At 36.0% G+C, this 25,987-nt stretch overlaps 1 protein-coding gene across 1 annotated transcript in view; it reads right to left on the bottom strand.

Moving 5' to 3' along the window:
- The window catches only part of VMP1 (vacuole membrane protein 1), a 134,587-nt gene that overhangs the window by 33,514 nt on the left and 75,086 nt on the right, over positions 1–25,987 (bottom strand). The window lies entirely within an intron of this gene.

Raw genomic sequence — 25,987 nt, forward strand, 5'->3', positions numbered from 1 at the left:
AACCAACTCATTCTTTTGGAAATAGTGACCTACTACAAGGGATTCTTGATCTTGGGGTTGTATCCCCATGTTGGATATAGAGATTAACAAAAATAAAATCTTTCCTTAAAAAATTTTTTTTAATGTCTATATTTTGAGAGACAGAGAGTGAGTGGGGGAGAGGCAGAGAGAGAGGTACACAGAATCTGAAGCAGGCTCCAGGCTCTGAGCTGTCAGCACAGAGCTCGACGCGGGGCTCAAACCTACAGACTGTGAGATCATGACCTGAGCCGAAGTTGGACGCTTAACCAACTGAGCCACCCAGAGGCCCCCAAAAAATCTTTAAAAAATAGAAAAAAAAAATTAAGCGTTATGCAGATCACCTAATATACAAAATAATAAAAATATTAAGCCTAGAGAACTTTGTGGAATCCTGTTTTTAAAAACATCCTGAAAGCAAGGAGTCATTTCATCCCTCTGGGGCAGAAACTCTTTACTCAACAGAAATTAGATAAGAACAAAGGAACACAGACTCCTTATTCTTTCAGATGCCTGGGTGCCCATCATCAATTATCCTTCAGGGTGTTAGAATTTTTATTTGAGAGGAAAGAGTTACTTTATCCAAATAAATGCAGTAGAAACTTCCCTTTATCATTTTTTTAAAATTAATTTTTAGCTTGCCTGTCTTACAAGGAAAACAAATTAAGTGTCTTTTTAATGGGGAGTTTCACTTGTTAAAAAGTCTGAAGTTGTCTACTGAAAATGGATTTCACAAATCTTATTCTGTGTTGAACACACACACAGTGACCATGCTACTTTTAGTTCCTGTAATTTATTTTCTAGGACTTTCACAATATTCTCAGAATTATAATTACATTTTTATATTAAATAATTCATGAACGTTTATTTAAATTCAACTAATATGAAGTCTACACACTTCTTTTCATTAATAAGAAGCAACAGTAGCAGAATATAGCTTGAGGGAGTTTTTCTTGATGTTCTTCCTTGCCAGTGTAGTGGGAAGAAACCCACAAAACTGAGGGAAGTATTGTACTAGTGTCTGTACAAAATCTAAAATATTTTATGGTAGTAACTCATCTTTAGATTTCATAAACACGACTATATTTTGTTGTTTTTATTTTAAACTTATTTCGCTTAAAACCATATATTCACAACTTACTGATATGGCTTTAAAAAAAGCTTTATTGACATAATTTTATTGAAAACATCATTTTTTTATGGTCTAAAATGTTCTACATGTTAAATGTAATTGTACTTTGCTACTCTGTATTTTATTTTATTTTATTTTTTTAAGGTTTATTTATTTTAAGTAATTTCTACACTAAATGTAGGGCTCAAACTCACCCTGAGATCAAGAGTCACACGCTTTTCTGACTGAGCCAGCCAGGCATCCCTGTTGCTTTATATTTTAAAATTTCTTCTTTTCTAGGGGAAAGGGGAGTGGGGCGCCTGGATGGCTCAATTGGTTAAGTGCCAACTTCAGCTCAGGTTGTGATCTCATAGTTCATGAGTTCAAGCCCCATGTCAGGCTCTGTGCTGACAGCTCAGAGCCTGGAGCCTGCTTCTGATTCTGTGTCTCCTCTCTGCCCCTCCCTCCCTCACACTCTGTCTCTTTCTCTCCCTCTCAAAAATAAAATAAATATTGAAAAAAAATTTTGTTAACAACTTAAATACTTTTAAATTATTTGCATATCTGACAAGTTCTTTCTTATCATGTTGATTTTAAAGTAACACTGTCTATGCATATGTCTATTTATATTTCTGCTTGCTGTTAAAATAGAATTGTATCGTAAGTATATTATTTGACACTAAGTCCAACTCACACACACACACACCCGTACCCTCAATACCAGCCAAAAAAATGCTCTTTTACTAAAGTTTAAAAGAATCATTTCAAAATAATTTGCTATTCTTTTTAGGCCGGCAAATTAAATAAAGTAAATGAGCCAAAAAAGGACATCAATAATTTTAAAATTAGTATTTTAAAGAAGAAACTTAACAAGTTAATATGTTAGGTAATCAATATTCAAGTTAAATATCAAAGGAAAGTAGTATCTCATTTTAATGGTTTTGGTGTATCTGTGGGAACAATGTAGCAAGTACAATTTGATTACTTCCTCAATTGTCATTCTTTATTTTAAAAAAATCTTTACAACTAAAAACAAATTCCTTTTAATAGTTTCATTTCTCTGGATTCACATTTCACAATGTTTACCTATTTCACAATTTAAATGCCTGAAAGTTTTATTCTCTAGTTCTACCTAAATAAGCAGCATGCATTTGCAATTTGTAAAAATGTATCTTTCCACTTTTTAAAAAATAAACAAAATATAAGAAAGTAAAATTATCATTCCCAGTCTCAACAATTGTGATTGTGTATTTAACTAACCACGCTTCTGAAATTAAGAATGAGAGACATTAGGAACATTTCCCCAATAACTACAATAAGACAAATGAAGAATGTTACAATAAATCCTTCTTATCATTGAGACTTTAAGGATTAATAAAGAAAAAACAGATAAAGCCTTCAAGTAGGAATATTCCTGCACTACTTTTACTTTACCTTTCTTTTTCCTAAGAAAAATTTGTGATTAAGGGAGAAGAGAAACTATATGGCTAATTATAATTAGCTTGCAAAATACTAATCTTTGAATCTGAAGATAACAGATGAACTTAAATCCATGAAATAACATTTATCTTCAAATGGCAACAGGCCACCTATTTCAATTTCATTAGTGATCATGTGAAATTTCAAGATCTCTTTAAAAAGCAACAAAAAATACCTAAACCTGTTAAACAAATGCAGTATTAAGGAGATAATTAGTATTTGCTTAATAGCTTCTGTTAGTTTGAGATGGTAAATGGTGAACAATTTTATAAATTATCTGCCTTCTTACTACATTCTATGTTAAAACTTTGGCTAACCTTGGGACAGTATTGAAGTGGCTCCACAGATAATATTAAACACCACAGAACAACTGTTTCAATAATAATTCCTTGTATATAAGGAGAATTTAAAATAGACTGAATTAGTGAAGTTCTTTCACTATCTAAAATGACTTTTTAGGGGCACCTGGATGACCCAGTCGGTTAAGCATCGACTCAGGATTTTGGCTCAGGTCATGATCTCATGGTTTTGAGTTTTGAGCCCCGTGTCTAACTCTGCATAACATATTCTCTCTGTCTCTCTCTCTCTCCCTCTCTCCTTCTCCATCTCCCCCCCCTTCTCTCTCCCTGCCCCTACTCTGCTTATGTTCTCTCTGTCAAAATAAATAAAATTTTAAAATCCCAATAACCACGTAAACATTTTTATAATTAAATCATACTAAACATAATAAATACCATAATTAAAGTATACAATTAATTCTCATCTTCATAGAAACTGGAATGAAACATAACTCATAGTCTTTAAATCTTTCAGACTAAAACATGTCCTGATTGCAATTTTCTATCCTTTATCAGGGCTCTTTATGGGTTATTTTCACCTAATAATGTAGATTAATGCATTAAATTCAAGTGAATAAAATATTTTATCTTACTATATTAATTCACTGAAAAATATCAATAATGTAACTACTACATTTTATTTTTTAAATATTTTTTAATTTATTTCTAGGGGGGAGAGAGAGAGAGAGAGAGAGACAGCGTGAGCAGGGGAGGGTCAGAGAGAGAGGGAGATATAGACTCTGAAATTGGCTCCAGGCTCTGAGCTGGCAGTCAGCACAGAGCCCGACGCGGGGCTCGAACCCACGAACCGCGAGATCATGACCTAAGCGAAAGTCGGACGCTTAACCGACTAAGCCACCCAGGTGCCCCGTAACTACTACATTTTAACACTGCATATTTAAGTAAGTTTACTTTAAATGAGATCTATTTTCGAGAGTAACAGATCATCGGAGCACCTGGGTGGCTTAGTGGGTTAAGCACCAGACTTCAGCTCAGGTCATGATTTCACAGTTCATGGGTTCGAGCCCCGTGTCGGCTCTGTGCTGACAGGTCAGAGCCTGGAGCCTGCTTCAGATTCTGTGTCTCCCTCTTTCTCTGCCCCTCCTCTGCTCATGCTCTGTCTCTCACTGTCTCTCAAAACTGAATAAACATTAAAAAAAAAAAAGTTTGTTTCTAAAAAAAAAAGAGCCATTGATCATCTATTATTTTTGAATTATAATGGACTCAAACATGCTTATGAGATGAAGACTAATGAAATAAACTCTAGAATTACAAGCAAAAGTAGGGATATTAACTTGATGAAATGAAGTGATTGCAACAGTAGTACATTTATAAAAAAAAGTGATCAGAACAGAGTTGTGTAACTACTGCTGAAAATGAAATGTTTTAATATCAAATTTATAGCTTTTACATTATTACATGAGAGATGATTACTGGAATTTCTATTTAAATTGGACACTAGGATAAAATTCTATAATAGCACAAATTGAATACATCACATAAAGACATTTCATAAAAACAAAGAAAATTTATTTTGAAAAAACTTAAGAGATTAGAAGTTAAAAAAAAAAAAGTTTTGTTATTTTTGAGAGGGTGGAAGGGGAGGGGCAGAGAAGGAGAGACACAGAATCTGAAGCAGGCTCCAAGGTCTGAGGTGTCAGCACAGAGCCCAACGTGGGGCTGGAACTCACAAACTGTGAGATCATGACCTGAGCCAAAGTTTGACGCTTAACTGACTGAGCCACCCAGGTGCCCCAGAAGATTTTTTAAAAACAATATCTATCTATCTATCTATCTATCTATCTATCCATCCATCCATCCATCCTTCCATCCATTCACTCATTCATTTATTTTTGAGAGAAAGCACAAACCAACTGAGCCACCCAGGTGCTTTTAAGAGATTGCAGAGTTCTGATTCAAGATGGCAACATAGGAAGCTCCTAAACTCGCTTCTTCCTGTGTACACACTAAATCTATAACTATGTACAGAATAATTCCCTCTGAAAGAAATCCAGAGCATGTAAGAACTTTAAAGCTAATCACTCTGATCAACTCTAGGTTATCCAAATTATATATTTTCCATGAAAAAAAAAAGAGGCTACTTTCAAGTAAGCAGGACCGATAATAACAAACACTTTGGTTAACACATATTTATATTGTTTCTTTACATTTATTTTTTAATGTAGCCTGTGGCACATCAAAGCACCTTTACCATCTCCAGTAAGATTGTGAGTCACAAAGAAAGCAAGAGGCTAAAATCTGTATTCCTCTGAGAGTTGGGAGTCTCTCTCTCTCTCTCTCTCTCTCTCTCGCATGTAAAGAAAAGTAAGCAAGAGTTCTGAGGAGGAGAATAGGGCACACACACAAGAAAAGGACAAACTATCTGCCTAATCTGAGTCAAGTTTTTACGGTACTGTATATTAGCCTAAATGTAGTAAACTTCACATTTCAGGGAGAGTCTTAAGTTAATTGTAATATGAATTGAATGTAATATGAATAAAAATTAATTATTCCTTATAGCTGTCTGAAACTTGAATGTACATGGCATTGCTATTAAGAAAGCATTAGACGAGGCCTTTTAAGGGGTGCCTGGGTGGCTCAGTCCATTGAACATCTGACTTCGGCTCAGGTAATATCTCGCAGTTTGTGAGTTTGAGCCCCACATCAGGCTCACATCAGAGCCTGCTTTGGGTTCTGTGTCTCCTTTTCTCTCTGCCCCATCCCTACTCGTGCTGTCTCATTCTCACTCTCAAAAATAAACATTAAAAAGTTTTAAAAAAAGTGACAGAAGAGTAAAAGTGTAGAACTTTAAAAATTAATGGTCACTTATATTTACCATTTTTTAAAGTTTTAATATTTTAAAAATATTTATATTATTTGGGGGAGAGCACCAGCAGGGGAGGGGCGACAGGAGGAAGAGGATATGACACAGGCTCTGCGCTGACAGGCTGACAGCAGAGAGCCCAATGTGGGGCTTGAACTCATAAACTGTGAGATCATGACCTTAGCCAAAGTCAGATGCTCAACTGACTGAGCACCCAGGTGCCCATAAGAGTTTCTTTCTTTAACTTAAGTAATCTTTACATCCAATGTGGGGCTCAAACTCATGACCCCAAGTTGAAGAGTCCCATGCTTTACCAACTGAGTCAGCCAGGCACCCCAAATGTGGAGCTTTAAAGTGTGTTTGAGGGGCATTTGGGGGGCTCAGCAGGTTAAGTGTCCAACTCTTGATTTCGGCTCAGGTCCTGATCTTATGTTTCCTGAATTCAAGCCCCACATCAGGCTCTGTGCAGATAGAGCAAAGCCTGGGATTCTGTCTTGGGATTCTATCTCCCTCTGTCTTTGTCCACCTTGCACCACCTCACTTGCTCTGTCAAAAGAAATAAAAAGTAAAATAATAAAATAAAATTTAAAAAATGCGTTTGAGCTTAAGGTGTTATCAACTTGAGATAAACTCTTTTAGACATAAGATGTTTTATGTAAGCCTCATGATAATCACAAAACAAAAACCTACAGAAGATACACAAAAAAATAGTGAGAAAAGAATATAAGCATCTTAATTACAGAAAATCATGAAATCACAAAGGAGAGTAAAAGAGAAAGGAACAAAGAAATTACAAAGCAGCCAGAAAACAATTTTAAAATGGCAATAAATTTATCAATGGCAACTTTAAATGTCAATGGATTAAATTCTCCAATTAAAAGGCACAGAATGGTTCGATGGATTAAAAAAACAACACCCATCTATATGCTGCCTACAAAAGACTCACTTCAGCTTTAAGGACATACAGACTGAAAGTGAAAGGACAGAAAAGATATTCCACACAAATAAAAACCAAAAGAAAACATGAGTAGTTATACTTTTATCAGACAAAACAGACTTTAAGACAAAGACTGTAATAAGAGACAAAGAAAGTCATTATATAATGATAAAGGTGTAGCTCCAACAAAAGAACATTTACAAATATTTACAAAACATAAGAGCACCTAAATATATAAAGCAATATTAACAGATCTAAACAGACATCAATATAATAATAACAGGAGACTTCAAAACCTTACTTTCATCAATGGATAGATCATCTAGACAAAATCAATAAGGAAACACAAGACTTAAACTGTACCATGTAAAACTAGACAGACTTAATAACATTTACAAAACACTCTATCCAAAAGCAAAATACACATTCTTTTTAAGAACACATGGAGCATCATCCAGGACAGATCATATATTAAAACATAAGACAAATATTAATAACTAAGAATCCTGAAACTGTACGAAGCATCTTTTCTGACCATAATAGTATGAAACTAGGAATCAATTAAAAGAAGAAAAGTGGGAAATTCACAAATACATGCATACTATTGAATAAACAAATGGGTCAAAAGAGAACTCAGATGTGAAAAAGAAAAAAAAGAGCCCGAAACAAATGAAACGCAACACACCACAACGTAAGGAATGCAGCAAAAGCTGTTCTAAGAGGGAAGTTCACAATGATAAATGACTACATTAAGAAATAAGAAAGATCTTAAACAACCTAGCTTTAGACCTCAAGAAACTAGAACACAATGAACAAACTAAGCCCAAAGTTAATGAAGGAAATAACAAAGATCATAGTGGAAATAAATGAGACTAAAAAGACAATAGAAAAGATCAATGAAACCAAGCTGATTTTTTGAAATAATGAACATAACAGACAAACCTTTAGCTAGATTCACCAAGAAAATAAAAAGACTTAAATAATACCTGAAAAACTGGGAAACACAGAAGGAATGGATTAATTTTTAGAAATGTACAACCTAACAAGACTGAATCATGAAGAAATAAAAAAATACAGACAGACCAATTACTAGTAAGGAGACTGAATCAGTAATCAAAAACCTCTAAAAAATAACAAGTCAGCACCAGATGGCTTCACTGGTAAATTCTACCAAACATTTAAAGAAGAACTAATGCCAATCTTTCTCAAACTTTTCCAAAAAAATAGAAGAGGAGAGAACACTTCCAAACTCATTTTACAAGGCCAGCATTATCCCAATAACAAAACCAGACAAAGTGACTATAAGCAAAGAAAATTACAGGTCAGTATCCCTGTTGAACACAGATACAAAAATTCTCAGGGACGCCTGGGTGGCTCAGTCGGTTAAGCAACCAACTTTGGCTCAGGTCATGATCTCACGGTTCATGGGTTCAAGCCCCGCGTCAGGCTCTGTGCTGACAGCTAGCTCAGAGCCTGGAGCCTGCTTTGGATTCTGTGTCTCCCTCTCTCTCTGACCCTCCCCTGCTGTCTCTCTCTATCTCTCTCAGAAATAAATAAAACATTAAAAAAATTAAAAACAAAACAAACAAAAAAAAAAACATTTTAGCAAACTGAATTCCACAATATACTAAATTTATTCCAGGGATGCAAGGATGATTCAACATACATAGCAACCACTGAAATACAGCACATGAACAAAATGAAGATAAAAATATATGATCATTTCAATAGTTGCAGGAAAAGCATTTGACAAAATCCAACATGGTATAAACTCTCAAAATGTGGGCACAGAAATGTATATACCTCAAAATAATAAAGGCCACATATGACAAGCCCCACATCTAATATCATGCTCAATGGTGAAATCCTTTTCTTCTAAGATCTGGAACAAGACAAGGATGCCCACTCTTAACAGTTTTATTCAACATAGTCTTGGGAGTCCTAGCCAGCGCGATGAGGCAAGAAAAAGAAACAAAGGCATTCATTCAGAAAGGAAAAAAGTAAAACTATGTTTATAGATGAAATACTATATATAGAAAATCCTAAAGACTTAACCAATAAACTGTTAGAATAAATAAATGAATTAAGTAAAGTTGCTGGATACAAAATCAATACACAAAAATCAGTTGCATTTCTTTTTTTTTTAAGTATTTATTTTTAGTAATCTCTACGCCCAAGGTGGGGATCGGACTTATGACCCCCAAGATCAAGAGTCACATGCTCTTTCAACTGAGCCACCTAGGCACCCCCAAAATCAATTGCATTTCTATACATTAATAATGAAGAATCAGAAAGAGAAATTAAGAAAACAATCCTATTTGCACTATAACACACTTATGAAAGAAATTAAACACAAAAATTAATAAATGTTAAAGAATTAATACTGTTAAAATGTCCACACTACCCAAATCCATCTACAGATTCAATGCACTCCCTTTCAAAATTCCAGTGGCAGTTTTCACATAAAAAGAATAATCCCAAAATTTGTATGGAACTACAAAAGACTCAATAGCTAAATCAATCTTGACAAAGATGAACAAATCTGGAGGCATTGTGCTTCTTGATTCCAAATGACATTACAAAGCTGCAACAATCAAAGCAGTATGGAAATAACTTAAAAGAGACACACAGATCAATGGAAGAGAACAGAGAGTCTAGAAAGAAACCCACACCTATATAGTCAAGTCAATTAATTTAAGACAATGGAGCCAGAAATATACAGTGGGGAAAGGACAGTTTCTTCAATAAATAGTGTTGGGAAAACTGGACAGCCACATGCAAAACAATGAAACTGAACCCTATCTTATACCATACACAAAAATCAATTCAAAATGGATTAAAAACCTGAATAAAGGATCCAAAACCAGAAAACACCTAGAGGAAAACATAAGCTCCTTAACACTGTTCCTAGCAATTGTTTTGGATAGGACACCACAGCAAAGGCGACAAAAGCAAAAATACGTGGGATTAGATCAAACTAAACAGATTCCATAAAGCAAAGGAAACCATCAACAAAAATGAAAAGGTAACCTACTCAATGGGAGAAAATATTCATGAATCCTATATCTGATAAGGGGTTAATATCCAAAATATACAAGGAATTCCTACAATTTAAGAGAAAAAAATCTGATTAAGAAAATAGGCAGGGGACATCTGGGTGGCTCAGTTAGTTAAGCTTCTGACTTCGTTTCAGGTCATGCATGATCTCATGGTTTGTGGGTTTGAGCCCCGGGTCAGGCTCTGTGCTGACAGCTCAGAGCTTGGAGGCTGCTTCAGACTCTGTGGCTCCCTTTCTCTCTGTCCCTCCCCCACTCGTACTCTGTGACTCCTCTCTCAAAAACAAACATTAAAAAAAATTGGCAGAGGATCTGAATAGATATATTTTCCAAAGATAACCTATCGATGGCCAACAGGTACATAAAAAGGTAGTTAGCATCACTAATTATCAGAAAAAGGCAAATCAAAACCCAAATGAGATATCAACCCACAAATGTTAGAAATGTGTGTGTGTGTGTGTGTGTGTGTGTATGTATGTATTTAAGTAGGCTCCACGCCAAACATGGGGCTCAAACTCATGTCCTTGAGATTAAGAGTTGCATGTTCTACAGACTGAGTCAACCACGTGCCCCAGAAAGCCCTATTATCAACAAGACAAGAGATAGTGTCAGTGAAGATGTGGTGTAGAGGGAGCCTGTGCACATTGTTTGGGGGAATGTAAATTGGTATAGCCAGTATGGAAGTTCTTAAAAAATTAAAAATAGAACAACATGATCTACCAATTCCACTTCAGGGCATTGATCCAAAGGAAACAATCAGTATCCTGAGATGATATCCGCATCTCCCAGGTTTATTGCAGCATTATTTATAACAGTTAAGACATGGAAACAACTTAAGTGTCCACTGATGGATTAATAAGGAAAATGTGTGTGTGGGACACCTGGATCGATCAGTTGGTTGGGAATCTGACTCTCAGCTTTGGCTCAGGTAATGTATGATCTTGCAGTTCAGTTTGCTTTGTGGGTTCGAGCACCACACTGGGATCTCTGCTGTCAGCACAGAGCCCAGTTGGAATCCTGTGTGCCCCTCCCCCATGCTCACTCTCTCTTTTTCTCAAAATAAATAAACATTAAAAAAAAACATTTTAAAAATGTTTATTTTTGAGAGAGAGAGAAAGTGAGAGAACAGAGGAGGGGTCAGAGAGAGAGGGGAGAGAGAATCCCAAGCAGACTCTGCACCGTCAGCACAGAGCCTGATGTGGATCTTGAACTCTCGGACTGCGATTGCAAGTGCATGACTTAAGCTACTCACAGTCCGTGAATGGCTCAACCAACTGAGCCACCCAGGTGCCCCCCATAATCATATTACTTAGGGCATTTTTATTAGATTGCATATTGTGAAAATTTAGTTTATATATGGGAGGGGGATAGTAATTGGTAGAAAAAGCAAGAGATGATGAATGACTCAGGAAACCTACAATGCAAGAGTGAACAAGAGGGAAAAAAGATGAAAAAAGTACTTAGAGAAACTAATACAAACACCAATTCTATAGACTTCCTGTGACCTCAAAATGATACAGCACTGATTATACTGTCTTTGAAGTTCTCTGAGCCAGTTTCTTCACGTTTTCTATAAAATGGTAATGGTAGTATCTATCCCTATGATAAGAAAGAAAACTGATTATGGGGAAAATTATAGATAGACAAGTTATATGACCTAGTAACTGTCACTATATTGTATACCCAAAACTAGTATTACACTGTGTGTTAACTAACTGGAATTTAAATAAAAACTTTAAGTTTATTTATTTTGAGACAGACAGAGAGAAAGACTGGGGAAGGGTCAGACTGAGGGAAAGAGAGAATCCCAAGCAGGCTCTGTGCTATCAGCATGAAGCTTGATGCTCTGCTTGAACCCATGAAACCTGAAATCATGACCTGAAGTCAGATGCTTAACGGACACAGCCACCCAGGTGGCCCTAAACAAAAACTTTTTAAAAAGGTGGTGCTTGGGCTGGCTTAATCATAAGAGTGTGAGACTCTTGATCTCATTGTTGTGGGTTCAAGCCCCATGTGGGGCGTAGAGATTACTTAAAAATAACAAACTTAAAAAAAAAAAAAAAAAGAATCCACATAGTAATTCTTAGGAAGGCAGACAGGCATCCACTCTTAAAAAAACAGACTCTGTAGTTCAAGAAGAACAACAGTGCTCTAATACTCAGGGAAAATATCTGAGCACACAAGATTTATTAGAAATGACACATTATACAACTCATGCATTTTTCTTTTCTTCTTTCTTTTTCCTGTCTGAAGCCAATATCTCCTCATGTGATCACCTCATGTCTCATCAGAAAGGGTATTTACCAAGTCTTAGTTTGATGCTGGGGTGGAAAAATCACCCTTCGTTTTTAGCACTTTATAATTGATTGTATTTTGGTTACAAATAATAGAGTTTAAGTTCCAAATCTACAGCTGCAATTAAAATATTAAAGTAGTAAATGCCAAATTTATGACAGTAAGTTGAAAGATCATGTAACCTAGAGCAAATAAGAAGAAACATGGCAGTGTAGACAACAGTAAAATAACACATTTAGGGAAAAATTATTTAAATATAAAATGATGGGTGGGGTGCCTGGGTGGCTCAATCGGTTGGGTGTCCAACTCATGGTTTCAGCTTGGGTCATGAACTCGCAGTTCATGGGTTTGGGTCTCGCGTTGGGCTCTGCTGGAAGTGTGGGGCCTGCTTGAGAGTCTCTCTCTCTCCCTCTCTCTCTGCCCCCTACCTCACTTGTGCTATCTCTGTAACTATCAAAATAAATAAATAAACTTAAAAAAAAAGATTAAATATAAAATGATGGGTTATAAAAGTTTTATAATGTGAACAAAGAAAAGGGAACTGGGAGTAGTCTCCCAAGTAAATGTTTTATTGAAGAAAACAGTTTATTAAAAACATCAGCAAAATGGACTGCCAAATAGACTATAGCTGTAGAAATCTGAAAAACACAAGTATAGTAATAACTTTGGAAAATCATGTGCAGATCTGATAACTTCCTGTTAGGAAAGATATAAAGAATCAGATAAAGAGCCATGAAAATAAAATGGATCGAAGACTTTTAGGGGGCTGTTAAACATAAAAAGTAAATGATTACTTTCTCTAGAGAGGGTGAAAAGGGAACCAACTGAAATCTATAAAATTATGAAAAAAGGAAAGGGGAAGTTAAAAAAAATCTTACAATGCTAGAATGAGGGTGGCGTCCTTTACAATGTGAAAGAGGCAAATTTAAAACCAACAAATGGAAGCATAGCTTTATTTTTAAAATATTTTTATTTATTTATTTATTTAAAATGTTTGTTTATTTTTTAGAGAGCAGGGGAGGGGCAGAGAGAGAGGCAGACAGAAGATCTGAAGTGGGTTCTGCACTGACAGCAGTGAGCCCAATTTCAAACCCATAAACTGCAAGATCATAACCTGAGCCAAAGTCAGATGCTTAACTGACTGAGCCAGTCAGGCACCCCTAGGTTTTATTTTTAAGTAATCTTAAACCTAACCTAACATGGGGCTTGAACTCACAACCCCAGGATCAAGAATTGCATGCTCTACTGACTGAGCCAGCCAGGCACCTGAAGCATTGCTTTAAATCACAGGCTGTAAACTTACTGAAGTCTTTACCTTAATAAATAGTAAACATATAAGTTTTTATATGTTTTGATTAATCAGTTGATGCAGACCCCTATCAGGGAAGGAGACAAAGAAGTCTAGAGTACATGCGTACTTTTGAGGAGAGCACTGAATTAATGATCATGCTCACTTTCTGGTATCTCTAATACTTGAGTTTAAAGGCATTATAGTCTGGTTTCTACACTTCCAAGACAAGAAAATGGAAGAACACTCTACTACTGTTCTATCAGGAGAAATTTGCTTAAATACTCAATAAGGGAGAACTACATATTAATTATGAAAAACAAACACCTTGGCTAATTAGAAACAAAAACACTCCTGTAAAAAATGTTTATTCATTTTTTTTTCCCCCTGAGAGACAGAGCATGAGCAGGGGAGGGGCAGAGAGGGAGACACAGAATCTGAAGCAGGCTCCAGGCTCTGAGCTGTTAACACAAAGTCTGATGCGGGGCTTGAACCATGAACTGTGAGATCATGATCTGAGCTGAAGTTGGATGCTTAAGCGTCTAAGCCGTCCAGGCGCCCCCAAAACACTTTTTATAATAGGAAACGAGCATAATAGTTATTCTACTGTCCATGTCTTTGATTAAACTCTGATTTGGGCCAAGACTCCTGGGAGTACTCAGCAGGTATGACAGAGGGCGGGTCTGTATTTATATGTTGCTGATTTGCACACTCAAGAGCAAAAAAGTACTCAAGAGCATACATAGTCAGTTGGTCCACATTTCAATGAAAGGGGACTTTACAAAGGCATATTACAAAAGTTGTTTAAAACATAATCTGAAAAAAAAAAAACCTTTAAATTAGTTTAACAAAAGTAACCTAATGCCTTACCCATTGCTATTTTTTTTCCGTATCTGTAAATGGGTGTGCAAATGAAAAGAGCAAAGCAGACATAAAAAAAAAACCAACTATATTCTACTCCAATGTCCAAAGCAAACTAACAAGAAAAATCTTAAACATTTATAACGTACTGCACTTTGCTAGTAACTAGCCTGCATTAAACCTCTTTTCACTTTAAAATCTAGTTTCAGTTACAATTGCTGCTTCATCAAAATAACTTTTTTTTTCTATTTTAATTTGATCATTGAGAGTTAGTGAGCATTGCTAGAATAGGAACAATTTTAAACTTTCAGTATCCTGTATTCTTTCCTGAGAGGAACAACTAGCTCAAAAATCTACCACTTGTTTTCCCTCAATTTATTTTGTTACCAAAAAAAGTTAAGCAAACTAAAAATGATTTTTTATGAGGTTGGATTTAAACGTATTCATTAAATTTTCTTTTTAAAGAAAAGTCTGGCAAGATGACATGGTTAAATACAGAAATGCATATGTAAAAACAAATGGATTCAGGAATGCACAACGAGTAAATAAGTTTCCCAGTCGCCATTCATTCAACAGCTTGCATCATGCTGCAAACCTTAACTGTTCAGTTAGTTAATACTATTATAAAAATGGCTTAAAGAAATTGAGAAAACTCGGTAAAACAAAGAAGGATTTCAAGTCTGGGAGTCGGGTGGCAAGAAAAGTGTTCAAGATAAAGTTTCCTGAGAAAGTAAATAAAATGAGGCATTAAGAATTCCACCACAAAACATAGTAAGTGTGTGTGCTTAGAAACTACAACTGCAGAACTATTTCAAGTGCTACCTTTTGTTGCTGACCCTAGTGCAAGTGACCTTTGTGTACTAAAGCTAAATGTCCTAGTAGTCGCAACAGAATCCTTCAAAAGAGACCACTTAAAATTGCTTAATCTTGATGGTACTTTGTGGTAAAATCATGAGCCAGCTCTGAAAGAAGATCTAGCAGGCCTGTCTTTTCAAAAACTAAACGTTATTGGGTGTGGTTGATTCTGAAAAGAGAAACTACAGTAAGCCCTGGTAGCTCTGACAGGCCTTTAAACAATAAAGAAATGTGTTTAACATGTGTCTCCAATGTTCATTATGGTAAAGTTTATCAGTTTAACCCTTTGCAAACAAGGGAAAGATCTTGAGAGCAGGAAGCTTTTCTGTGGAAGGCCTGACGCAACACAAACCATAGCAGTTACTGCAAAGCTTAATGCAAACCCCCTGGAGTCCACGTTGACAAATTCTTTAACAAGCCCTGTGGTTACAGGGAAGCTGGTTTCACTCTGACTCACTCCTACTCAAACAGTTTACTGGAAATGAAGGGGAGGGGGAATTTTCAGAGAAGTCATGTGATGGCCAGACAAACCACAGCCAGTAAAGGTTCAACAGAGTCAAAAACAGGTCCCAGCAACAACTGACACCCAGTGTGTTCAACTGGCACTCAATTATACGAAAATAGTCCTGTTGGGTTTCAGATCATCTGCACCATGAACTCTTTCATAAATCTCTGTATGTAAAGGAACAGACATTCACAAGGGGAAAAACCAGCAGGCATTGACACGGTATGGGCAACCGTAAACACTTCACAGGAAAATGTGCTTAACAGAGAACTGCATCAAAAGAATGTTAAAGCACTTTAGTGAGTGTATAAATAATCATTATTAAATGTTTTCCCATAGTCTCTAAACTCAAATGTTCAAACACATATTCTATCATTACCAAAAGAATGGGAAAAGAACCTTCGATTATCATCTTGCACTTTAGGGGATGTCTGCTAGATAATATATTCTACTACATTAAGAGAAAATGTACTGACCAGAAGGATGAAAACCATCATTACAACTGATGAACTTTTTGCGTTATGTGTTTTCACTAATAAAATAAAGTAAATAATCTGAAATTTCTAAATAGGAAAAGTATCTCATTAAGCTAAAAAAAAAAGTTTTTTGGGCTTTAAATATATTAAATACCAACTAGTAAAAGATATTAGTATTTAAACTTAATTTGGGGATTTAGCTACAATAAATCAGATTAAATGGCAACTATTAGTTTAGATATTGCAGTCCTAAACAGAAGCTAAAAACATGCTCCCTTAAAATAAGATTAAATCCAGAAACTATAAATTCGCCTTTGAGGAAATACTTACTATAAGATGGTGTACACACTCAATGACTTACACTCAACAGAAAGGCAAGCTAATCAACATAAATATGGAGGAAAAACCTGCATTCTTTTAAAAGATAAAGTTTTAAGAAATTTAAATTGCTTACTTCTGCTTTAATTCTCAATTTCCTATAGGAATAACAGAAACAGTAAATTTCACATAGTCAGCAACCTAGTATTTTGTGAAAAAGAATCCAAGTAGCTAGGTCACTTGGACAGATGGTGTTTAGGAAAGCAAACTTATTCAAACCATATTCTTCCAAGTAAATATGTACAACATTCCTACTCTATTGTGTAAGCTTTAAACACAAAAATACCACAACCACCCCCATGCTCCCATTTCCCATTACTTCAATAACACTGGCTGCTCTAATCTTTTATGATACATCAAGTGAATAAGTTACTTCATTTTTCAAACTTTTTTATTCCTAATGTTTTTAATTTTCCCCTTTTCTTTGGCTATGCAGCTTACCGAATAAACAAGTTGCCAGAAGAAACTTCATTTCTAAAATACAAGATTTTACAAATGCTGTTTTACTAAATGTGAACTTAAAAATTTTAAGTCATTTAACTTACTGTTTTTTTTTTTTTAAATGTTTATTTAGTTCTGAGAGAGAGGGAGACACAGAGTGTGAACAGCGGAGGGGAAGAGAGAGGGAAACACAGAATCTGAAGCAGGCTCCAGGCTCTGAGCTGTCAGCACAGAGCCCAATGAGGGGCTCGAACTCATGAACCGCGAGATCATGACCTGATCTGAAGTCAATGACTGAGCCACCCAGGCGCCTCAACTTACTGATGTTTTCTATGTTATCTTCAATACTCACTCTCAGTTTACACTTTACTTTGTAGTGGAATAAGACTGGATATTAAGTGAACATGTTTCATGGCATCTACATTTTCTCTCTTGATATTTATTAGTTTATTCAAAGTATCTACTGCATGAGTAGTATGTGCAAGACCAGGAAGGTGTTGAAAATAATTTTTGTGGTCTCCTCTCAAGGAATTTACAGACTCCTGAGAGAGATAAAACAACTCCATAGTTTTATTTTAAAAAAATACTATTTTATTTGATTTTTTTAAAGCAAACTCTAACCTCTACCTGGGACTCAAACTCACCACCCTGAAATCAAGAGTCACAGGCTCTACAGCCTGAGCTAGTCAGGTACCCCAAAAAACCCATATGTAGTTTTACTTTCTTTCTTTACTTTAGAGAGAGAGAGAGCATGTGTTGGGGGGAGGGGGCAGAGAGAGAGAGAGAGAGACAGAGAGAGAGAGAGAGAGAGAGAGAAATCTCTGCACTGAGTGTAGAGCCTAATGTGAGGCTCAATATCCCACCACCCTGGGATCATGACCTGAGCCAAAATCAAGAGGCAGACGCTCAGCGGACTGAGCCACCAAGGTGCCCCTACAATTAAGGGTTTTTCTTTTAAAAGAAAGTAGGTGCGCCTGGATGGCTCAGTTGGTTAAGCGTAGGACTTACTTCAGCTTAGGTCATGATGTCACAGTTCATGAGTTTGAGCCCCGCATTAGGCTCTGTGCTTGACAGGTCAGAGCCTGGAGGCTACTTTGGATTCTGTGTCTCCCCTCTCTCTGCCCCCCGCCCCCGCCAAGATAAATAAACATTAAATTTTTTTTTTAAAGAAAGTAAAAAGTGACACAAGAAAGTTACAGCAAGAAACACGTCCAGGGGATTAGAAAGATTTTTGAATAAGGCAAGTGTCATGACCAAAGTTATTTTTTCAGAAAACTATTTTTGTTGTGTTGTGCATAAATAGATTGGGAGGGGGGGAGGAAACTAGTAAAGAGGAGACTTAATAGGAAGTCACTGGAAATGTTCAGGGAAGAAGCAGTAAAGATTTGAACCCGAGAGGGTACATATGAAGATACTGAGGGGATAGAGTCAACAGGCCTTGATATGGGAAGCAAGGAGGGAGTCAGATGACTCACTTTGAACCCAAGTGATTATGAGGATGGTGACATCATTAACAGAAATCGGGAACAACGAAGAAAAAGAACATCATAAAGGGAATAATTAAACCTTGCATGAAATAGTCCATAAATATAAACAGCTACCTAGACTTAAATTTATAAATTATGCTACAATTGTTCAAGGTCATAGGAAGCTACATTTATTCATGTCTACCTCCCACAGACATCTAGTGAAAACATGACAGAAAGCCAAGAACAAAAGGAAGTCAGTTTAGTGGAAAAATACTGCCTAATCTCCGTACTGGACTCATGAAAATAAATTAGGTACCATAAGGAATCAGAATTCAAATAAATGTATTAATAATCTCTTATTCCCCTCAAAATATCTGTAGTACAAAATCCAATCATTAGTCAAAACTAGAATTTAAGCCAATACTTAGCTGTAAAATTGCTACCTAATATAATAAAGCATATATACCCTTTAACCTAGTTGGAGAGCACATGATAAAGCAAGGGGAGCCAAGTATTTTTTTCCATTCTTTCTGCTGATAAATTTATTCTATCAAAGGGCTTTACCTTAAAGAATAACAAACCCATTTTCTACCTCAGTCACAGGCAATCTTAAAATTTAAATACCCACTCATATTACTCATTTTGCTTAATTTCCTGTTTTAGCTAGAGTTGATCCAGCTTTTCTATATTTTTATGCTTTTATCAAATTGGGGGTTTTATATAGTACATGTTTCTGTGAGGAAATTCTACCACCAAAGTCAGATAAACTTTTGGATCCTTATGAAGCTGATTACTATAAAAACTTTTAAATCACAATCAATAAGATGTAACTAAAAAGATGTCAGTCAAGTTACAGCTTACCAAAAATAATAAAAACGTAGTATCTGTTTTATTATATGCCAATAATAACTATTAACAAAAATATAAAACCCAATAATAACAAAGTGTAAGACAAAACTAACATATTAACATCACTGGGAAAATAGTGTTGGAATGATACATAAATAGCTAGCTACTTGAAGATGAGTAAGTTAGATTTTTACACTATATGATAGGTATAAATATTTTAATAGATTAAATATTTAAAGGTGAAACCATAAAAATCCTAAAAGGAAATATGGCTGAATATTTACTCTATTAATCATAAGGGTTCAGTAAGACAATTTTAGGCATTAATCCAAACATAAAAGTCTAAGATACTGGAAATTTAAAAAAAGTAAACTTCTTTATATAAGAAGTAAAACATAAAAAAAACAATAAACAATATGGGATAAAACTGGGAGCATATGACAAAAGAAATCTCCTTAAAAACGTCAGTCAATAAGAAAGGGAGAAATACACTAAATACAAAAACAAAACAAAACAAGCAGGTAAATGAACCAGTTAGGTGAAGTTGTCTATTTTTAACATGTTACACAATAAACATACTTTGTAACCAAAAAGAAAGTTGTTATAGAAAGCAAAGATGTGGAAAATATTTAATGAGACTGAAAAGTGTTCATGGTATTTTTTTATATTCAAAACAAGTCACAAAACAATAAATATGATTTACTCTTATAGATGTTTATAGAAAAACAGACTGGAAGATGGAGGAATTATTTTTAAATACACAAATATTCCACAATGACCTGTGTCACTTCGTAAGAACACAATTTTAAGAATGAGTATGAAATGTCTATGACATACATGTGAAAAAGGAACTTAAAATTTGACTAATATTTATGGTACGATTCTAGGTTTTATTTTAAAAAGCTACATATGCAAATAAAACAGTCTAGAATATGGTGATTATTCTCCTACTCTGGGAAGTAGGTATGTGGGCTTTCCCTTTTTACTTTTAATACTTCTGGAATGTTCCAATTCTATTACTATAAGCACTTATGTAATTTAAAAATATGCAAATCTGGAAAAATAACAGAAGCAAAGAGCCTAAAACAAATTTGTCACTGACAACATAAAAAATATTTTTAGGATTACAATTTAGAAATAAAAATGAAAAAAATCCTCATAAGTTGTTATAAATTTATCTGCATAGTAAAAATCTTAAAAAGCAAAACAAGAATGTGTCATAAAAGTGTATCAAAACAGCTGAGTATAGGGGCGCCTGGGTGGCTCAGTCAGTTAAGCATCTGACTTCGGCTCAGGTCATGATCTCATGGTTCATGGGTTCGAGCCCTGCATCAGGCTCTATGCTGACAGTCAGCTCAGAGCCTGGAGCCTGTTTCAGATTCTGTGTCTCCCTCTCTCTCTGACCCTCCTCTACTCACGCTGTCTCTCACTCTCTCTCAGAAAGAAATAAAACATTAAAAAAAAATTTAAAACAAACAAACAAACAGCTGAGTATAACAGATCTTACTCGGATATAGTAACAATCTATGCTGTTAGCAAAAACAAACAAAAACAAAAACTTATTTTTGCTAAGCCATAGTAAGAAACTCTTCTTTGAATAATGAATTAAAATAGCAGACTCAGATAATTTATAATGTGGAAAACTGGCAACAGTCCCCTCCCCACTATTCTGTCCCCAGCCCTCTAACCACAAAATAAATGTGTAAGAGTTAAAAACCTCACACAACCCCTGTTCAAACCTGGGAAAAAGTAAGTTGGGATAAATAGACCCACATACACTATATAGTAAGCCACAGAATTGTAATGAAAACTGGTTTTTAAAAAGAAGCATGAAAGGCCATAAAGAAAGAAAAATCAAATCAAATATAGGGGAATGAAAAAAAATTGAATTAGTTCTTCACTTTTTGTTGCATTAACCTAAAGGAAAATTTTGCTATGCTATACTATAGTACAGTAAGCAGAACACTAATCTTGATGTCAGAAACTTGGGTTGGGAGCTGGCTCTGAGATTCAGTGGCTGTGTTCTTGAGTATGTTTCCTGTTCAAATCAGGAAAAATATCTCTAGTTTAGAGTTGTATTATGACACTTAATTCAAGGACCTTATGAATTTTATCCATCTTAGAAAGAAAATAGTTGTCAGATGAATTAGTCTTTTATCATATTATTTCACTTAATTATTTTCTTTTTTTGTTTTTAAATTTTTTTTAATGTTTTATTTATTTCTAGGAGAGAGAGAGAGGCAGCGTGAGTAGGGAAGGGTCAGAGAGAGAGGGAGTCACAGACTGAAACAGGCTCCAGGCTCCGAGCTGGCAGTCAGCACAGAGCCTGACGCGGGGCTCGAACCCAAGAACCGCGAGATCATGACCTAAGCAAAAGTCGGACGCTTAACCGACTAAGCCACCCAGGCACCCCTCACTTATTTATTTTCTAGTTTGACTGTATAATTGGTTGATAGTACATATAACTGTAATTTTAGGTAAAAATTATAAATAAAATGTTAATAAAATTTAAAATAAAATGAAGAATATATAATTTCTTTTTTAAAATTTTTTTTTTAATGTTTTATTTATTTCTAGGAGAGAGAGAGACAGCGCGAGCAGGAGAGGGTCAGAGAGAGAGGGAGACACAGAATCCGAAGCAGGCTCCAGGCTCTGAGCTGGCAGTCAGCACAGAGCCTGACGCGGGGCTCGAACCCACGAACCGCGAGATCATGATCTAAGCGAAAGTCGGACGCTTAACCGACTAAGCCACCCAGGCGCCCCAAGAATATATAATTTCTGACTAAAGGACATGAAACAGAACGCCCACATTTTGCTTACTCGATTTTTCAATATAAACAAATATAAAATTAGGGATAAGAAATAAAGAGTTTATCCTAAAATAGTGATTGTAGTTATTGGCTTTACAGGATAAAAACAGGCAAACCTCATAACCATCAGAAGTACTCTGTGCAGGCTGGTTTCCACAACTCAAAACAAAGCAGAATTAGAGAAAATCCAGTCAAAAAGTAACGAAAATAATCAGGGCTATAAAGGATGAATAAAAAGATTACTGCTCTAACGGTAGAGAAAGACTAAGTGTCTTCAAGGCTCAAAAGCCTTCAAGAGCTCAAATCATACATACAAGATGAAGCATAAATTCATCAAATTCTAGAAGATCTGAGTTTTCAGAAGTTGAGCTTTTAGGTGGTAACAAATTTATAGAATGTATTATTTATAATTCTAGAATAAAAAATTTGCAAAGAATGAAATGAGTCATCTAGCTAATATTTTACATAGCACAGGAAATGTGCATGGATTCATGAAAGACATCACACAGAAAGATAAGGCATTCATTCTTTTGAAATAGCAATTCCATTTATACACAATTAAAATTGATAGCAAGTTGGTTTTGTTTTTGTTTAAGAATTTTTTTTTTAAGTTCATTTTTGAGAGAGAGAGAAAAAAAGAGAGAGAGACACAGTGTAAGTAGGGGAGGGACAGAGAGAGAGGGAGACACAGAATCTGAAGCAGGCTCCAGGCTCTGAGCTGTCAGCACAGAGCCTGTTCAGGAACTTGAACTCAAGACCTGTGAGATCGTGACTTGAGCCGAAGTCAGACACTTAATCAAGAATGAGCCACCCAGATACAGAAATGCTGATGCATAGGAGCACATGTACCCCAATGTTCATAGCAGCACTCTCCACAACAGCTAAAACATGGAAAGAGCCTAAGTGTCCATCAACGGACGAATGGATCAAGAAGATGTGGTTTATCTATACCATGGAATACTACATGGCAATGAGAAACAATGAAATCTGGCCATGTGCAGCAACATGGATAGACCTTGAGGGTGTTATGCTGAGCGAAATAAGTCAGGCAGAGAAGGACAAATATCATATGTTTGCACATATAGGAGGATTAGGAGGAACTTGACGGAGGAACAAGGGGGAGAAGAAGGGCGGAAATGGTGGGGGAAAGGGAGAGAGGCAAACCATGAGAGACTCTTGAATGCTGACAAAAACTGAGGACTGATGGATGTGGGGGGGAAGGAGGGATGGGCATGGAGGAGGGCACTTGTGGGGATGAGCACTGAACGTTATGTGGAAACTAATTTGAGAATAAACTATTTGTAAAAAAAAAAAAAAAAAGAAATTTCTATTCCAACTAGCATCCAATAAATTAACTTTTCAAAAGAAAAAAAAAAAAAAGAATGAGCCACCCAGGTGCCTGTTTTTGTTTTAATATTGAGCCATTGTAGGTCTCAGAAAACTTCTACCTACTAATTATTTTTTCGAAAATATTTATTTTTGAGAGAGAGAGACAGACACTGCAATTAGGGGAGGGGCAGAGAGAGAGAGGGAGACACAGAATTGGAAGCAGGTTCCAGGCTCTGAGCTGTCAGCATAGAGCCCAGTGTGGGGCCTGAACCCACGAATCCTGAGATCATGACCTGAGTTGAAGTCAGACGCTTAACCAACTGAGCCACCCAAGCGCCCCTCTACTCACTAATTCTAAGACGAAGTTTACCTCTACAGTTTCTCAGCATGACTATATCCTCTTGCCACAGGAGACAACTTTTTGCATATCTGACAAGTTCATCGTTTCCCCCTTTCAAGGTAATATGTCCAAATTCTTTTTTTTCTTTTTAAAGTTTATGTATATATTTTGAGAGAAACAGAGAGAGATGTAGGAGGGGTAGAGAGAGAATCCCAAGCAGGCTCTACACCGTCAGCACAGAGGCTGATGTGGAGCTCGAAGTCATGAACCATGAGATCATGACCTGAGCTGAAACCAAGAGTCAGTCACTTAACTGACTGAGCTACCTAGGCACCTCTGTCTAAATTCTTTTTAACAAATTCTCACATTATATAATTTCAAAATAATTTACCATCCCTTTCCCCTCCTATAAGGCAATTCTGGTTTGTCAACGTTCTATCCTATCAAATATGTTATTACAGGAAGGTTCCCACTTCAAGATAACCAAACAAAACCTTTGTCCCTGTTGTAGATTAGCAATGGCTACACATTCATGCTTACTCCTCTCACTGAGAGGTTGAATCTAGTTCCACTCTCTTTGAGTTTGGGCTTACTTTAGTTTCTCAGTAGGCTCACAAAATGTGGCAAAGTGACTGGGATTTTTGAAGTTTTGTCGTAAGAAACCTTCCAGCTTCCACCTGAATTCATACAGAACATGTGTTTTAGGAACTCAGGCGTCATGAGGAAGGCCAAGGAGAGTAACTTAAGGGGCTCCTGGGTGGCTTAGTCGGCTAAGCATCCAACTCTTGGTTTTGGCTCAGGTCATGATCTCATGGTTTGTGTGTTTGAGCCCCATGTCAGGCTCTGCACTGACAGCATGGAGCCTGCTTGGGATTCTCTCTCCACTCCCCCTACGCTGCTCACTTGCTCTCTCTCTCAAAATAAATAAACATAAAAAAAAAAAAAAGTAACTTGAGGTCCCAAACTAACAGTCAAACTGAACTCCAAGCCAACAAGAGCCAGAATCAATTTATCACTCATATAAGTAAATCATCTTGAAAGTAAATTCTCTAATTTATAGTCAAGCCATTTTGTGCAAATTTCCTATTTGTGAACAGTATAAATGACTGTTCTTGTTTTAAACCACTAAATATTGGGGTGGTTCATTGCTCAGCAATAGATAGGTGGAATACCCCAAAATAAAAGATAGAAACATGAAGTCAGTCTTTGATGAAACCAGCACCAATAAATGAAGACAGGGGAAGATGGAAAAAAGAGTAAAGGATACAGAAGAGAAGCAAAGTGATGTGTATTACAGAACTCCAAAAAGAATTTTCGGCTGAACTGCAGAAGAGACTGGGGTAGGGTCCAAACTAAAGAGACTGTATAAGAAGTAGATTCTAGGTCCCTACTTAGCACAGTCAGACAATGTTGTCTCTTAGCCCCATAAAAGACATCAGATATATATACTCTGACAAAGTGAAGCAAAGGTTCTGGGCTCAGAACACGTTTGTGCAGGTATCCATAGTCTGAACACAAAGCAAGTTAAATGAAAGTCTACATGCGATCTCTAAACCCCCTTCTCTAGCCTAGCTTTACTATGTTAGCAACAAAGTTTATATTCTTCAAGCAAGAAATTGGAGGATCCATCAGGAGAGAAAATGAACTATCCCAAATGAAAGATCCACAGAAACTGATATAGGAGGTTCTAATAAATAAGGTGGCCTGACACTCCTACAACTTTTCTTCCACACATATAGCTCTCACTCAGCTTTTATGTGCCTCATTCTTACATATAAACAGAAAAACAAGGATCACCAGGTTTGGAGGAAAGCTTCCAACAGGAAGTAGGACAAAGGAAAAAAAAAAACCTGGAGAAACTATCTTAAGAGAGATAAGAAACCATTTCTTGGAAATATAATGCAAATCACTTTTTGAAAATACATCTATGGCAGTGGAAAAACATTTTAATATCAGAGTTAGAAGATAAAGTTGAGGAAATTCATACAAAGTAAAATGTGATAAATATTAGGAGCAAAATGATCAAAAAAATTAAAATGATGACTGTTGGAGGCCCAACACCAAAATAATGAGAATAGAAAGAGACAAAAGAGGATAAATTGACACAGAAAAAAATACAAGAACATTTCCCAAAATGAATGAACTCTTGATTGACAAGCTTCCAAGTGCTTAACAGGATAGATTTTTTTTTTCGGGATAGATTTTTAAAGACCCATACCTCGGATAATGAATCTAACAGCTTCTAGATAAAAAATAAAACAACCAAAAAAGACTACCTATGAAGAGGTGTCAGGAGGGCATTTGCCCCATCAATATCAACACCAGAGG

Source organism: Hyaena hyaena, unplaced genomic scaffold (assembly GCF_003009895.1).
Source record: "Hyaena hyaena isolate Hyena2069 unplaced genomic scaffold, ASM300989v1 scaffold_298, whole genome shotgun sequence".
In the NCBI taxonomy this organism is placed as follows: Eukaryota; Metazoa; Chordata; class Mammalia; order Carnivora; family Hyaenidae; genus Hyaena; species Hyaena hyaena.